The following is a 17,771-nucleotide window of genomic DNA, read 5'->3' on the forward strand; positions in this document are numbered from 1 at the left end:
TGGCTGCTGGTGGAAGAAACAGTTGTGTACCAAAAGAGCAGCTAAAGGTTCTTTCTCAAAAGTATAAAATAGTTTATTAATGCCCCCCCCCCCCACCGCATAATTCTAAACTCCCTTACCTGTGTAACTAGAAGTATAAACAAAAGTTTATCAATGTTTATACAAACTATTCGGCACGCATCTGGCCTTCTCCCTTGACCATTCCTGCTCTGTTCGCCACCTCTCCGCTTCCTTGTCTTGTTGCAGTCCAGGCTGCTGTGTCCACTCAGGGTGTCAAGTGGAGTGGCTGTACAAAAAGGGCAAGGATTTATGGCAATGTGAAGTCACTCAATTGAAGATCTGTTTTGATCCTGAAGGTTGGTTGAAAATTAATTACTGTGGTTTAATTAAAAGGAAATACTCCCGATGTTTTTTCTCTGTCACTGGTAGGCTTAGTACAKAGGAATTGAAATTTCTTACGTTAGTTATTTGAGAGTGCCGCCTGTTTTTGTAGAATATTTATCTTATTTTCAAGTAGTGTCAAGACAGGAAATCAATACTATTTAGATTGAACAGTTGAGAAGAATCATTTCAGTTGTTYGCATGGACAGCCAAACACAACATTGATATAGTAACTTCAAGTTGAAAGTTTAATATTAGTCTAACRTTATGATTCAGCAAAACAAGCGTGTCACTTGATAGAACTGAAATAATCTGTTTCTACATCAAAATTTTATCTTATGCCCATTTTGGCCACTGCTTTTATTATTGTGGTCAAATCATTTATGTGCTTTTTAAAAAGCTGTAAAGCTTCTCAGAGCAGACTAAAAAGTATTAGAATTTAGGTTTTTAAAATTAGCACATTGAATTGCTCATCAGGAACCTGTCCTAAAGCTATGTAAACTGTTAGGATAAGTTTTAAATAATTGCTGTAGAAATCTATTGATTTTGTTCTTGCTAATTTTCGTAAGAGACCTTTGTGTAATATAATTGCCCGAGAAATAAATTTTAAAATGTACAGAATAAATTAGTGGGTTTGCATGTGGAGCCTTGTGGAGATTAGCTTTCCTACTTGTAAGCGGAATGTAAACCTTACTTGAAAGAGGTGGGAACACATTACTACAGGTGAGTGAGAGTAGAGGGCTGAAGCAGGGGAAATAAGTGATCTGGACACATGTGGATAGGGAACATGTGTGTGAAAATACTCTGATGTCATAGGGTCTACTCTGTGTTTGCAGGGACTAAAATACAACTGTATTTGTGCTTTCTATTTCCTTGCAAAATTTATAAAYTAGGGATGTGCCCTCCTTCTGGAGAAAGAATTCCCCTAGAACCATTGAAAATTTAATTTTAGGAACCWGCAAAGAAAGTGAAATATATTGTAAAAGTAACTGTTTTAATGCATATTTATAATAAATATGTTTTTAAATAAATGTTTATGTAGCAGCTTGTGCATTTATCTATAAACTTCAAAATATGATGTACAACAGAAAGCAGTGCTCTATATTTTATTAATTGGATTGTGGGAGCATGCAGAGTTGATCAAGGSTAAGGCTGCTTGAGCAAGTGTCAAGCATGCAGAAACAGAATGCTGTTCACAAAGTCTGCAAACTTGGATCTTTTTATATTAGACAGAACTGTCATATGGAGATCACTGTGGCATTAAGATGCTCAGGTCACTCTGGAAAAACTCATGCATGTTGAATAACTTCGTTCATGTGCACAATTTGATTAAGTCTGTAAACCACTTCTTACCATATTCTTACTGTGAAGAGTGTGCCACCATTCAGGGGAGCCGGAAAAAAAACCCAGTTCCTCTAAGTTTGATTTTTTAATGCAAAGTTAAACTTGCATTCAGGCAAGAGCAGCAGTGAAATATGCAGYAGTAGGACAGTAAATGGTAGATGAGGTATTCACTAAAACACAGTTGTGATGAATTCTAATTGGTTAATGAGTTCAGCTGCAAACACTTTCTTGGGAAGAGGGACTACACTCACCAGTGTCCATAATGTTTCCTCCTCTTCTGCCCGGAAGGGAGATTAAATTGGAGGTGGGTACATTTTTCTGCTTTGTGGAGATTTTAATGCTAGAACTAAGATGTCTTTCCTGTGACAGGTTGTMCCAAACAAGAAATTAACAGCATCTTACTGCTTCACGTATTCAAGTATTTTGCATACGGTGGGATGGTTCTAACAGACAGAAGTAGATGACTGTCAGAAACCTGTTTGGTTGAATTGGCAATCCCAATTCACATCCTAGTTTCAAACTGTGCACATCATGCATTTGACCAGTTTTCAAAGCTATAGTTTAAAAATAGTCCTGGTGGTTCCTGTTTGTCTGYCCTGTGTATTTAGTGATATTTTATCAGTGTTTATCAGCCATGTGCTCTGCTGAAGGTGCATTTGAGGTGAGTGTCCTAAGTAGGAGACAACCAAACTGAAACATGGATGACTGGCAGAGACTAAAATTAGAACTTTTTGTTTTCCTATTCTTCCTGTTGCTGCAAGAACCTTGAAACCATGTTGCATTTTTGTCACTGCACAGCTGAAAAAATACATTCCTCTGTCACCTCTGTGCTTTTGAAGTCCCTCCCACAGCCTGTGAAGTGTATAAATCCCAGTCTGCTCCATTCTAATCACTTTAACTTCAAAGAAGGCAGATCAAGTTCAATTTTTTGAGATTATTTTCAATTCTCTGTTTATCCCAAGCTTTACATCCCCTCTGTAAAACTCTTTCAGACATTTTTGTTTTGGCTGATCTGCATATAACACAAGAGCATTTGGAAAACTTGTCTGTCTGTCTGACAGAAGCTTACAGCTTCCCAGCAAGTACAGGGGGCTTCTGKATCAATCCATTCAGAGAAAATGGCATTCTCAGGCTTGCAAGGGCTACAATTGCTTTGGTTCAATCCCATCTCCTTTGCAAAAAAGCCTGTGCAAACTCCAGAGCTACCACTACTGTAGCACTTAACACYCTGAATTTAGGAAGTATTTCTCTTATGTATCTCTCAAATTTATTTTGTCTTATGTTTTGATAACATTAGGAAAAATGCAGTTCTCTTAGTTCTTAATAATATGCAATTAATATGCTAAAGGCTGTAATTAAAACAAATATTTCAGTTTAGTCCATATTTGAGGCAAAACCACCATTACTTTTTAAGATGTATCAGAAGATGTTTGCTTAAATATTGCTTGAGACAAGGGCTCAAGCTTCCAAACACTCCAGGAATTTCCAGGAAAATTTTCTTAGCAGTAACAAAGTATCAATTCTAAGAATTTTGTTATGTATGCAGGCTTACTAAGGGTGAYATAGAAGTATCCACAGTAAAGATTTTAGGCAGATTTTGTCAATATACAGAAAACCTTTGGGAGAAAATATAGCACGAAATAGTTTAAAATAATCCATCGGGGATTTCCCTGTCACAATGTGGAAATCAATCAAATGACAAATGRGCATCTGTTCAAGTTCATCCGTCTCTGTGACTTCTTGTCACTCAAATGTATSGACATTTAGCGACCATAAACACAGAATATCACAGAATGCAGGAAATTAAAGAGCATCAGCATGGCACATACATATCAGGTGTATATACACTACTTGAGATACTCTTCATACTTGAGAGATGGAATAGGGAAAATATGAAACTAAGTGGAGACACACAGTCATAGAACTAAAAAACTTACTTTGGAGTAACTTTATAAAGACCTGACCAAGTTGCCAGGCATTGGAGAGAATCACAGGGCTCCTGTGTCAGGCAGAATATTCCCTCTAATGATTTGAAATGGAGTTCAAATCATAAAAACTTACTAAATGCAGCTCCAGGGAGTCATTATCATTACCTGCAGGTTACCCTGTGGAGGTATTTACTTTTGCAGAAAGGTAGGCAGGGAAGAATTAAGCTTTAGAAGTTTGCTGGATGTGCGTTATATTGCAGGTATGCTTATATATAGCAGTTACCCAATTGTCAGAAGGATTATAATGACCATGCATTGCCATTAGAAAGAAAAACAAAGGCATGATGRTTTTGCTTAGTTCAAATGTTTGGTGTATTTATTAGCAATATGTTTGTAATGAAGTAAAAAGTTGAGATATAACAGTAGAAGAACCGTGAGATTTAAGTGATAAAGTTATTAAGTTAAAGCTTAATGCAAATGGTTTATGTAGCCAATTATCTCCTAATGCAGTAATTAATATTAAGAAATATTTAGAAAAAAAATGTGTGCTATGTACGTAAAACTAGATTCAAAGAAGACATCTTTATAAAGGTTACTCTCCAAAGGTCTTCCTCAATTTATTTCCAAGAAATTTTTTTTTTCCATACATCTTATCTGCTGCCAAACTGGTTTTGAGCAAACATCAGGTTTTGTTTCTTAATAAGGAATTGCATTTCTTTCTCTTCAGTTCCACCTAAGTATAAACCAATAAGGTATATGTAATACTGTAATAATAATTGATAAAAAATGCAGTTGGAAAAGCTTACAGTTAAGACATCACTGTGGTTGTAGTTTTCGATGTGAAAATAACTACAAGGCAAATGCCAGGAACYAAGGGGTTTTATTTTGAATACTTGACCTATTTTATTTCTATMCCTAAGTCAGCACCTCAATTCTAATGAAGTAACTAAAACCTATGTTGGTGCATATACATCTAAAAGAATATTTAAGGATGGATTTTCAAGATGTCTATCAAATTATTTATAAAATGCAAGAATACTGCAGAGAGTAGGCCATAAAGAGTATGCTAACAGAAAATTCTCCAGTATAAATCAAAGAAGTCAATCATAAGGCTGGTGGCAGGGAAAACAAATCAAGCAGGGAAAAGGAAAAAGGTGTATTTTAAAATGAGAATACTAAATGAGATAGCCAATTGATGTCTGCCAGGCACAGACAAAGAACTATTATAGAGAGAATTGATGTCAGGTCTCTGTAAATGCAGTGTAACAGGCAATGAARTTTGTGAGAGATCTTCATGTGAGAGCCATGCAAGGATACTGTGAATAAAAAGCACTCTTAAATTGATTGTGATATGAATGGGGAACCAGTGGAGTTGGTTTAAAGTGGGAGCATTATTTTGTCTTTCTCCTCAATCAGGGGCATGAAAGCCGTGATGTTTGCCCCTAGCTGCAGTACAGAAAGTGATYATCCCATGAGAGCTTGGAGAATAATTCAAGACCAGATGTACAGAGATGTCCATAGTGTCACTTGTGTTGATCACAGGTGGGGAATATTGTTTATTTTGWTACCATTATCTGGGAAGCTTCCTAAAGCTGCTGAGAGCAGCAAATTTTGTTTGCTTCAAGGAAGGAAAAATGCAGCTTACATATGCACACTGGAGTGCTAGATGGCTGCAAAACTAGTTATCTTCCTGAAGATTGGATTATGTTGCTGGTGCCAGCATATTCCTGAACAAACTCATATGAAAAGAAAGTTCAGGGTTAAGTGTCATTCTAAGGTTGCAGAAAGAGGCACTTTGTCATCTGATCTTTAAGGCAAGATAAATGAATAGGTGTGGATTCACAGTGTATTTTATCAAAGAGACTAAAAGTATTGCAGTACTAGCAAAACACAAACATATGAACAAAGATGAGTACTGATTGTAGAAAAGAGCAAGAGTAGGGTTCAAAATGTTGCTGCCATTCTATTGTTTTCAGCACTGAAATGTTTGTTAAGAAATGAGACAAATACMGTCAAGATACCATGTATTAAAGTGGCTAGATTTAGGTGGAGTTGTAAACTACAAATAAATTCTTTTATGAGCCACTAATTCTCCTTTTTTTCTACTTCATGTACTTATGAACAGCCTCTGATGTTGCCTGTTAAGTCYTTATTTTAATATTCTTTCATAATATAGTCTCAATTTAAAGTGTTATTAAGGGAACTGTGAAGTAAATCATCATGCATATTGTTACATTCAGTAGCCCCTTCAGCTGGATATGAATTAGCACAATATGAAACAGATCTGCTAAGAGCATTCACACATTGAAGTTCTATTAAGGATTTTGCTGGGCAATGCATGAAATATATATTTCTTCATTCAAATGTTTGCACATCTAATAAAACTTACTTGGCATGTATGTACAGGACAATGGATACTATTTTTTCAAGGGCAAATTTTCAACTTGAAACTAAAAACTTAGTTCTGAGTATCGCATTCATCCAGAGAACTGGAACAGGCTTTATGAATAAAGTGCTGAGGTAAGGCCAAAAAAAGCCCTGGTTTTGAGTATCAGATACTTTCTAGCATTACGGGAAAGGAGAGGACAGAGACAGGAATTGTGGTCTTGTGCAACTACTGGATGTTTCATACATGGGAGCTGAACTCTGGCCAGTATTTGGAAAGGAGGTTTGCAGCATGGACCTAAGGAAGCACACCCGTGAGCYTTGACAGTGCATGAGACTCTCACTATTGGTGATGGAGCCTGTGTTCCTTCTTTGGATGTCAGGGTTAAGATTTGATCTGTGTTCTTGTAASGATACTTTTTGTTTGGTATGCTAAGTTGTCTGCTGCTGTAATCAGGAAGACATTGTCAATTCCAAGGCAACTGCCATCCCTGCCCTTTTCTTTCCTACACTTTTTTCATCTTTCTCTCTCCTCCCTTCCCTCCTCCTCCAAATTTCCTTTTTTTTGTACAGTGGGCTTTGTGAAAAAAACTGGCAATGCTGAATTGGTATTTCRAGTTGATGGGAAATTCAAGAACATGAGATAGTGCTAGACTCATCGTATTTGGTGAGCTGTTTCTGCAGAGGGATTTAGCAGAAAAAGTAGTTAACATCCAAACATCAGTATCACTAAAATTTTCAGGGTATATAATTACATCTATTTTTTTTTGCTGCTGCTTTTCTTTCTTTTCTCACTTTTGCRTTTTTAAAGAAATCATTTCAATACCAATTATGCACAAGTCATTGGAAGTCACATTTTCCCCCCAGTTTTCAAAAAAATGTAAGTTTTTCTGATTATAATATTGTGGATGAATGCTGGCCTATAACCAGTRGAAATGCTTCAAAGCTGATTGAAAGGAGTATGCTAGGCTTTGTGAATGCTCTCTGATCGAATATGAGATRTGGGAGCATCCAACTTGTTTTAACAATGGAAACTCCTTTCTTTTCCTGTGTAAAAATAGATCACAGTGCAGTGACCCTAGAGGGAGAGAAAGAATGAAAAAGATGCGTCTTTCTCTCAAAATTCTGACTATATTGTTACAGTCTGTGTCAAAGGATGACAAACCTGAATTGCTCGGCTTCCTGTGTTCTTTGAATTAGAGTTTGGTGTGTGTTACACTATTTTGACCTCTCCAAACTTTTGTAATTTAATTAGCAATTTCTTTTTCCCTCTTGAGCCCATTTTGAAGTGTGRGAGGAAAAAAAAGATTATATATATACCAGCGTCATAATACCTCATTCTTTTCTGAATTTAATTGCATATTTTGAATGGAGTTTGTATGAAAGMATTCTTGTATAAATTCAAATCAGGATGATATAAAAACAATGAGTGGTGTTAACCAATAGGGATTAAAGACTACCTGAACTGGCTAGAAAAAATTTACTGCCCAGTSAGTAATTTATAGGGTCAATGCTTGCTAGGCTATTTGCCCAGCTGCACCTGCCTTATTAATGTGTTCAACTGTGAATTAGTTAGCAAAAAAAATTGGCAGAGGAACAGGAAGTTTTTCACCTCAAGGTCAGTAACAAGGCAGGCTAATACTGATTTAATGCTGTTATGGTCTGGTAGCTTGGCATGAACATGACTCTATATCGCCATCAGTTGACACACGTCTACAYTCAAAGAAACACTTTCTAACTGACATTCTTTTTGCAGGAACACCAAGTAGCAGGCACCTGCCTTCTCTGGCAAAAAGTTAGATGTCCTGGCTAAGCTAGTTGTGTAGGCTTCCTCTGCAACTGTGGGGAGAGGGATTTTCAGAGTGATTCATACAGTTCTAAGATGTGTCTAAAATAGATGAGATGACTCATTCTCTGGAAGTACCTGCCACTCTACTGACGACAGAGGGAGACCTAGATGACTAACTTACCCTAGATAGCTGAATTCTGGTCTGGTAGTTAATACGAGAGAATTCTCAATACCAATGTAGTTTTCTTTTAATGAAAAGAGAGAAATCTCAATACCTGTCTTTTTCTTTTAATGAAAAGAGGCTCAAGTATGCAGTCATTATGAAAAAGTCTGTGTGATCATTGATCATGCATTATATGGTGAAAAAGAGATGGACCTGCTCTTCTGTCCTCCTGAATCATTCATAATCATGTTGATTTTATTTCTTCCTAAATTAATCTATGTGAAGCTGAGGAAAAGAAGGTGTTTCTTTACCTTRAAAATACCACTGGAAAGGGATGAGTGTTATTTATTTTACACAGATTTATGAAGCAATGAGCATGATATTTATTCTGCATCAATTTCCATTATTGAAATGGCTTTGTGTTGAAATCACTTTGTATTTATACCGGTGGTACTGGATGTAAAATCCATTAGGTGTGGTGTAACAGATTGTTAGCATGTATTTGCTTAAATGCAGCATGAAGATCTGCAGTCTGCAGAGCATTAACTTCATTGTCGGCTGCTTCAGATGCACCTTTTTGGTGAAGTTACAAAAATWAAGCTTTCAACTTATTAATATTTATTTAAAATCCATCACTTGGCCAATTTGAAAATTTTGAGGTTTTGGTGAATATTCAGGAATTATTCACATCTGATTTTAGATCCAAATTAGGTTTCTAAATAAAGAGGCTGGGCACTGTTTGTAATCAGCAGAGTAGAATTGGCACCTCCAAGGAGCAATTTAGAGCAGCTAAGGTAAGCAGGAAGGTAGTGCTCTGGTTTCCCTCCAGAGAACTTCCGCTGCTGCCTACCTGAATCATCTGAAATAATCTCTGAGATACTTATTTATAGCTCTATATTTACTGTGGAGGAAGCCTAGGCTGGTTTTGTAGGCTGTTAAAGTGGGCAACAGGARTTCTTCCCTCATTGTTTCCTATCATAATTCTTAGGTTAGTAATACCTTGTCAACTCCGAGTGGAATGTTTTTCTGAATATATTAAGAATATATTTCTGAAAGTCAGGCATGCACTAAAGGTGCCTGCTGCATGGTTAATGTATGCAGTATGCTCAGCAATGTTAATGTGGTAGCATACAATGGAATGTAGGGGTGTGTATGTAATGTATGTAGTATGCTCACTTCTAAATTATTTTCCTTTTGTGACTTCATTAAATGAGCACCCGCTGGATGTCCAGGATAGACAGAAAAGTCCATTTGGTTTTCTCAGAAAATTTGCTTTCATTTTGGGTACTCTCTGGTTGGATCATAAACAATTCTAATCTCTACTGTGTTTGCAAGGCCATGAAACTGMTGCCTGGACAGACACTGAAAGGCCTTCTTCACCTGCCCTTGCATTCAGAATGTCAGAACACAGTGCTTTGCATCAAACAGCCCAGTGAATTGTTATGTATTTTTTGTTGGTCAACAACTGTTTTACCTAAAGCACTACACTCCTAGTGTAGCTTTGAAATTGTAATAACTGGTTATATGTTGTTTTATGTACCTGAAGGAGGAGRAGTTTCCAGACTTCCAGGAGGAAAAGTAGGCGTGTTACAAAAGACAGACAACAGTTGTAAGTGCTGTACCCTGGGCATTGTCTCCCAGTGAAGGAGTTCAGGTGACAAAATTACTTCAATATGGTAGCCATAAGAAATAGTGAATGTGTTCATCAAAGACAATAAACAGACTTGAGTCTGGTGGATAAGTTCAAATTCTGCTCTTTGGTAATTCTTCTTACAAAAGACAAAGGAAGGTAAAATTGCAAAGGACACAAGGGTGTCTCTAGGGGAGCAAGAACATAATTTATAGTTGCCAGAGTTATTTGATGAGGTTTACTTGCTAGATACCTGATAACAAGGAAAGCCAATCTGTCACTGTRTGGTTCCATAAAGAAGATTTGTCTATTAAAGGGAGCATTAAACAGGGTAATGGAAATTACTTGAGCAGCTACTGAATTAATTTTCATTTTAAACATACTCTAAAGATAACTGGCTGGACAGCATTGCAAGTTCTGTATCTGAGTGCATCCATTAAAAAAGAACTGTGAGAAGTTTGGTGGTTTTGAATATAAACTTGGCTGGGCTGTCAGCTTACATCTCCTTTACCTGGAGCAAAACTCTAAGTGATGCATAATATAGATAGGACTCTGTTGTGAACTCCTATAAGCATTACCTCATACAAACTGCTTTTATTTAATAGAGCAATGTAATTGTTTCTCTGGAGGGTGATGAGTGTGATTCATTATATTTGATCTTTTTCATACCAGAAGAATACTGCTGTTGCTAGCTCAGAAGACTTTTTGGCAAATCAAAAGGAGACTGCTAGTGTGGAGCGTTTCTCTGTCAGTTTGAAATCCCCAAGCTGTAGCTTCAAGCTTGGCAGTGAGTGCTTTGCAGTAGCACCAAGAGAACTGAAATAATCAACAATAGAAACCTTTTATCTCATGTCTGAAATCCATAGATAGAAAGAGAACRTATATATAAATATTTCTCTTTAATATTTCACATCATGATTCCACTTAAGAAGTTTAAAGTTCTTTCAACGAGAGTGGACATAAGCCAAGCCAAGCCACAGGATTAATCATAAATAATTTACATGAAATCCCTCTACTAAGATATGCTGCAATTTCATAAAGAATGAACACATGTTCWGAGAATACATAAGGATTACTATAATTAGCTCACTTTAACACGCCTGGGAACAACACAYGAAGMTGCTGTTGCAGTTTTTCTGACATAGCTGATTATGTTGCTCACTGTTCTCAACAATTAAATGTTCATTTTCCTGTAATTTTTTCCTGTTTTTGTTTGTTTGTTTGTTTGTTTTTTCTTTTTTTCTTAGAACTGCATCCAGATTAAGAAAAAAAAGCTGCTAAAATTCGGAACAATGTTGACTGGTGAAGGCTGTAGAACAACTATTGCTTCAATAAACAGGATTAGTTTTGGATTACTTTTTCTACAAAGACTCTGCAGACTGCCTTACTCCTCCTTGCTGAGAAACGTCAACCTCTTCAGATCTCCATGGTTATCTCACAGAATGAAAAGTAAAAGCATTCTGGGATGATTATATAAAAACTTGTAAAGGGTAAGTGCAAACTGAAAAACTGTACTGGAGGAGTAAACAGCACATTTTCAGATGTCTGAGTTTGTGTGTATGGTTGGAGAGAAGAATAGAAACCTTAAACTGTGCAGTACAGCATAGACAGACCTTGGTTTGGAGAAGAAACAGGAAAGGCCTTAGTGATTTATTAGTGTGCCTTTTGAACATCTACCTATCAATTTGATTAAAACAACAAGAAATTAGCTGGATTGTATTTGGAAACCATGGCTTAATAATTAAACTTTACTAAAATACGAAATATTCAACATTCCTAAAACACCTGTAGAAAAGAGATTTAAGAGCATAGTTAAGGCTAGGCTTGCATATGGATGTGCATACCATTAAAGCTGGGGAAGTGTGGATTTCTGCCATGTTCTGTAAATGTAAGATACATAAATTAGAATTGCTTAGGGATACTGTTGCTTACATGAATCTCTTCCCTAGTCTTTAATTTATGAATAAATGTGCTTGGTGTGACTACTCTTGTCTCACACTGATCTCAAATGGCAGAAAATATCCTGTGTGCAATGGTTTGCAGATATATAGTATCCATGAGCTATGTTTCTCAATATTGATTACAGTTATTTTACAGAAAATTCAAAGCTGGGAGGACTGAAATACACCCAAGAGAGGTTTTAAACTGGTGTGAAAAAATAGTCAGAGAAAATTAGGATGCAGTTCAGGGACAATTTCAAAGTACTATTCTATTTAGATGGTATTTCTTATCTGAAATGTAGTGTGAGGAATGGACAGTGGCACTTAGGTTGAGCRTAAGTCAATAGTGTTGTGTTACTATAAAACAGTAAACGTGCTGGGGAGACATGACAAATATCAAATATTTAAAAGATTTGAAAATAGAGAATAAGCTGTGCTCTGGGCTAATGGAAGTAGGAAAACATAAAATGGGCTTAAATAATAGGAGAATTTCTGGCTAAATATTAATGTTACATTATTTTTGCCAGGCATATTGAAAGCATTGGGACTGCTTGTTTATGAGCTTATCAGACAAATATCTGTCAGAGATAATAAACACTGCCTTGGGACKAGATATGTCATTCGGTTTCTACCAGCTCTGGACTCTATTATTCACTATGGTAATAAAACTTCACAAGTAGTTTCATGCAAATATGCATAAATATACAATTCAAAGAGAGTATAAAGCTTTTGAYACTAAGCACTGCATGAGATATGCAGTTTTTCTCCAACATAATATCTACTTCCGGTTTTGGGGAAGTAAATAGTCAAGCTTCTAATTTAGCTTTGATTTTATATTTTCATTTCAGTATCACTCTTTCTTTACAGTATCTCATCCCACCCACAGATCTCTGTATCAGAATTTACCTTTTCCACCTTACTCTTCAGTAGGTTGGGACAACACAGAAAAGGAAATAGAAACAACAAATTCAATGTAAGTTGAAAATAATTTAAGTTGGCTGCTGTTGAAAAGCCAAAGCTTATTCTGCRGTGCATTAAATAAATATTATATGTACAGCACTGGAGATATGTGATCTATGTGGCATCAGCTGGGCTACCACAGGGTAACACACCATTAAAGAGAATCCAGAGGACTACAACAAATACAAACCTGTAAGAGAGAGCAGAATGCGGTGTAGAAATGGGGAGTGGAGAACACTCCCTCCCATTTAGGTGCCCAACTCATGCTTTGCCTGTATGTATTTAGTAAAGAATATTTAGTGTTTAATGAGATTAATATGTATATATCTATGGATAGAAAGAATCTCTTAACACAAACTCATTAACTCTTCTAGTCTAAAAAAAAGCTGTTACAAAGGCAGGAGTTGTTGCTTGAGCAAGAAGACAGCAATTAAATTTTTTATGAAAACCTATATTCAAGAAGGGTTCTGTCTAAAGTGAGAAAAGCCCTATTATATTACAGTTTCTTTAACATTTCTGTTGTAAAATTTTTGAAGTGGGTTACCCAAATATCTTTCAGGGCTGATCATGATATGCTGAATTCTGTTTCTCAACATATCCCCATTTTGTGATACTTTCAAACCTAAAGTTCTGTGATTTCTAATATTTAATAGAGTTTGCTTTTGGTATTTGTAATCAACACTTTTTTCCTCYCTGTTTTCATTCACTGTGACTAGAATATCAAAGGCAGTGAAAAACAAGCATCCAGAAAGTCAGTGCTAATGCTGCTCTTGTACTGATTGCTATCAGAAAATGTACCAGACAGGTTTTGTGAGGAAGTTTTCTTGATGGAGCACCATATGCTGGTATGATCAGGTCTGGCTGGACACACAGTGTTTTCTTCACAGGGGGCTTTGTGGAGGGTGGTTGCTCCTTCTCTGTTCATACCAGGRTGTTTCATAAGGCAGTTTCATCCTTTCATTCATGGCCTCAACATGCCTGAGATTAGACTGTAAAATGAGAATAGGMATCAAATACGTGCCTTTACATTAGCTCACTGATCCCAAATACTTCTACCAATCCACAGTCTAGATGAAAAAGAACCTGAGAGACAATGTAAAGYGTGACTGTTTAAGGAAAATGAAATGTGTTTGATTTTATATTGTGATACCATCAATCAGGATATGCTGCATTTTCCTGGGTATCATCCAAGCACAAAAGTCTAAATTTCCACCTCAAAGTGCTTGARTTTGTCTGACTCCAGCCTCTACTTACCTGCTGCTAATGCCATTTGCTAAAATGAAAAATACTGAGAAATGCCTATTGTGTGATGCACACCTCCATAAATACACTGGTTGCAGCAYAGAAGGTGTCTCAGCAAAAAGGCACAGACTTGATCTCATATGATGTCTCTCAGATTTGATGTCTTCAGATACCTCACACYAATAACACTACCTTAAACCACTGGGTAAAGATCTTTCTGGGATGAAATTATTCAGAATTTGGCACAGCTCTTCAGTGCAAGCCAAGGACTTTGGAGAGCATTAAAAACCAGGAAACCACTGCAGACCAGGTATTTTGGATAATTGGTATAATACGGTTTGGGGAGCATTTTTGGAGGCGTGCTTTTGTTTGTTTGGGATTTTCTTCATTATAGATAAATTATATTTCCTAACACCTACTATTTCTTTTCTTTTTTTAGATTATTTTGCCAGCATGTGTGTTGTATAGGCTGTTAAAAGTGTTGAAATTGAATTTGCCGCCTTTCTTAAGAAATTACTGACTTAACAAACTGATGCAKCTTAAGTGACCCCAGTCTATCTTAAGCAGTGCAGAGATTGTTTCTGTTTGCACAGCAGTATCCCAAGGTAAGTCTTTGGTACAAGGAATATGTATTTGAATTAAAGGCTGAAGTATGAGCAGACAGTAATGTCTGGAAAATGATACTGGAAACCTGTTGTTRGTAAAAGTTTTCAATTTTGAGAAATTTGATTGCTTTTTCAATTTCCTGTGAGAAAAAATGTATTTTCCCCATTATWTGTAGGTGATGTCAGACTCATCTGTTAATAATCAATTTCCTCATTAGAAGTTGTCGCCTTTTATTTTTTATCTAATTCTTCTAAAATAAAATTTCTCTTCTATTGAACAGGAGATTCTTTGAAATAATTACACTTTGATAGAACATATTTGTTCTATCCTTTGGAAGCTTTTGACTCTAGTGCTCCCCCATTTCAACCAAATTTGAGAAGAGGCAAAACTTTGAGGGAATTTTCTAGAAGTTTCATGAATGGAGATGTTCAAAGAGGAGAGCTGCTTTGAGAAGTTTTGAAGGAAGGATTGTGTATAAGTGCATTCTTTATTGAAAGGCTATTAAAAAAACATATTGGAGTTCAAATCTGTGAGGTATATCTATAGGATACTAGATTTAATTTTAATTTTTTGGCATGGGTATTTATTTCAGTGGAATTATTTAAATGCTTGAAAATCAAAACTCTGCATAATATACAAGTGAGAACAGTGTAAAATAATATGAAACTGTGGAAAAGTCTCTACCAAAGATTGTGATGCAAATTTTAAATTCTCTAATAATTTATGTATTATTAACTAGTGTACTAATACTAAAAGGACAGTGGAAATGAAGAAGGATAATGTCATCCTTAGCTTACAGGGGTGGAAATTTAATGAAAATGAGAACTGCTGAGTGAYAGTTAAAATTTGCATTGGTGGTGTGTGGGTTCCTGTAATTCTTTCAACTTTTAATTGAATCTGGTGAGCATTGAAAAAGATATTGCAATATTGCCCTTAATTAATTTAATAGATAAGATGAGTTCACCTGCACAGGAAATTTAAATGCCAGATTTTAGGAGTTCTTTATCCATAGTCTGGAGCCATAAAATTCAGTGTAAGTATTTTTGCTCTTGGTTTATGATGCTGGGAGTATTAATCCAAGATGGAAATCCTTGTGATGTGGACAGCAAAATTCAGTGACAGTTGTTACAGGGACCTGATGCAGATGAGGAAATATTGAGCAGCTGAAGAATTCTGTAACATTGGTGATTTAGCAGGCATGGTGTAGTGTGTTTTGCTCTGAGCAAGTCAGTGTCCTGAAGGTCTCAACAAGTCAGAGTAATACAAAAAATGCAATGAAAACATCATAGAAGTGGAAGAGAGGAAGGGGAAGACTAAACTTGTATCACTTGGCTACATGATAGCCAAAACTCTGCAAAGGCTCAATAACAATTTATATATACCTGAATAGGGTACAGGAAAAGATGAGAATTACACACTTCAATGAACAGGGTATAGAATTGAGGATGAAATGAAGAAAAGTTATATTGATCAGTTCTAGAACTCAGCTCCTGTGATGTTAAATTTCCTTCTTGCAACAATCCCCTAAAGGGAAGAGGAGGAAGGTTTCTATGGAAAAACACCCGTAAATGACTGGAAAAACACCAGTTAATGAACAATCCTGTACAGATACCTGGTGTTGTGCTAGGCTGATGGTTGGACTTGATGATCTTAGAGGTATTTTCCAACCTTAACAGTTCTACATTCCTATGATTCCAAGAGGTAACTCATGGCAAATTCCTAGTTTAACAATATATTAACCCTGAAGGAGCTAATGTGACCATATAGTTCAACCTACTCTGTAGTAGATAAGACATCCTTGAAGCAGTTCCCGATTTGATTAGATTTCTTTCTTGTCCATTACATRGGCATAGCACCTTTGGTGTTCAGGTCATTATGTAGTTTTTTCTTTTTTCACTTTGTCACATGGAATATTCTTTCAGCAGTGAACCAAAGCTAGAAGATAGACAGTTTGAGAGMGTGTTTTGAGTCCTGTAGTTTTGAGGGAGGAAAGGGATGGGGAGCATAAAAGTTTTGAAAATTATCTGTCCAGTCTGTCTTTTCTTTCTACTTGTTTACTCTCTGCATATKGTTTGTTTTGTTGCTGAACATATCGCATAAGAAAAATCTTCATGTATTTGTCTTAGGGCTAGTGGAAGATGGGTATTCTCTCACTACTGGAGAGAAAGTRTTTAAAGGAATTCTATACCTTTTCAGAATGAAAAATGAAAATTAGGGGAAAGTATTCCTGCRTAGTCAAAGACGGAATTTAATGAGAATTCCCAATTGATAAATTCTTATCCAAGCAATAATAGCTAGCAATAAATAGACCTTTTTAAAAAACTTTTAAGCTGTTTGTGAACTCTCCAATTTATGGATTTACATCTTTTTAACCATTTCTGCCTCATGCCAGTTTACTGGTAGCACATACCTGTGGCTTCTGTTTCAAACTAGGCTTCATCATGGAATACATGCATGAAGGTGCAGAGCCCTGCAGTAATGCTTRCATATAGACTGTGTCAGTGCTGGGGCCTGACTGAGAGGCCCTCTGAAGTCCAGGAGAAATTTGCAAAAAAAAGGTTTCAGGATTGAAAACAAAGATGATAAATTATTTGAARTAAAGGCTCCAAACATCATGTGTTTGTGCAGCATTCAGCATGACATTGCCTTGATTATGCCTGAAAGGCTTGACTATGTGACAATTCCAGGTTGTATTATTTTATTTATAAACTATGTAATTTTTCTCTTTCTTGCCATGAACATGTTTTGTCTTTCCTCAATCTAGCTAAACTTTGTTTTCCCTTTTCCGAATATTTATCTTTCTATCTGTCATATATTAGTTTTGAAAAGAAAAATATAATTTTACAGAGTTAAATAAACAATAGGCCCTGGTTTTAAACCAACAAAGTCAAAATACTCAGTATTCCAGGGCTGAACCCAACAATTCATCCTCTGTGGCTCCCAGGACTGAACACCAGCTCTAAAATAAATGAGCACAGTCCCAAATACCGAGGCTGACTTGTTATCTCTATATGTACTTTTCAGATAACAGACATTAAATAATTCACTATACGAAGTCTTATTTCAATTAAAATRGTAAAACTGATAAAGAAGTTTTCTTTACTTTTGGGAACATATCTCTGGCTTGTAATTGCATTAATTACAAATACACACAGTTGAAAAGTTATTCAAATGCAAATTTTCTTAATGAGAAGAAAGCAACTGGGAGTATAATTTTTAGTTGTTGCAGTTAATGAAAGTATTTGATTTKGTTTTAATTGCACTTTTAATAAAATAAAGTGCTCTCACAGTGATGAGGTTTCACTAATACAGCATCATCTAAGCAGTGCTAGAGCTTCCAAAGGTTGCTGATGGTGGATAGATCAGCCAGCACTGGGCCCTCTCTGGAGATAAGCAAAGGTAA

Source organism: Malurus melanocephalus, unplaced genomic scaffold, assembly GCF_030028575.1.
Source record: "Malurus melanocephalus ecotype Western Australia unplaced genomic scaffold, MMel_1.1 scaffold_4, whole genome shotgun sequence".
In the NCBI taxonomy this organism is placed as follows: domain Eukaryota; kingdom Metazoa; phylum Chordata; class Aves; order Passeriformes; family Maluridae; genus Malurus; species Malurus melanocephalus.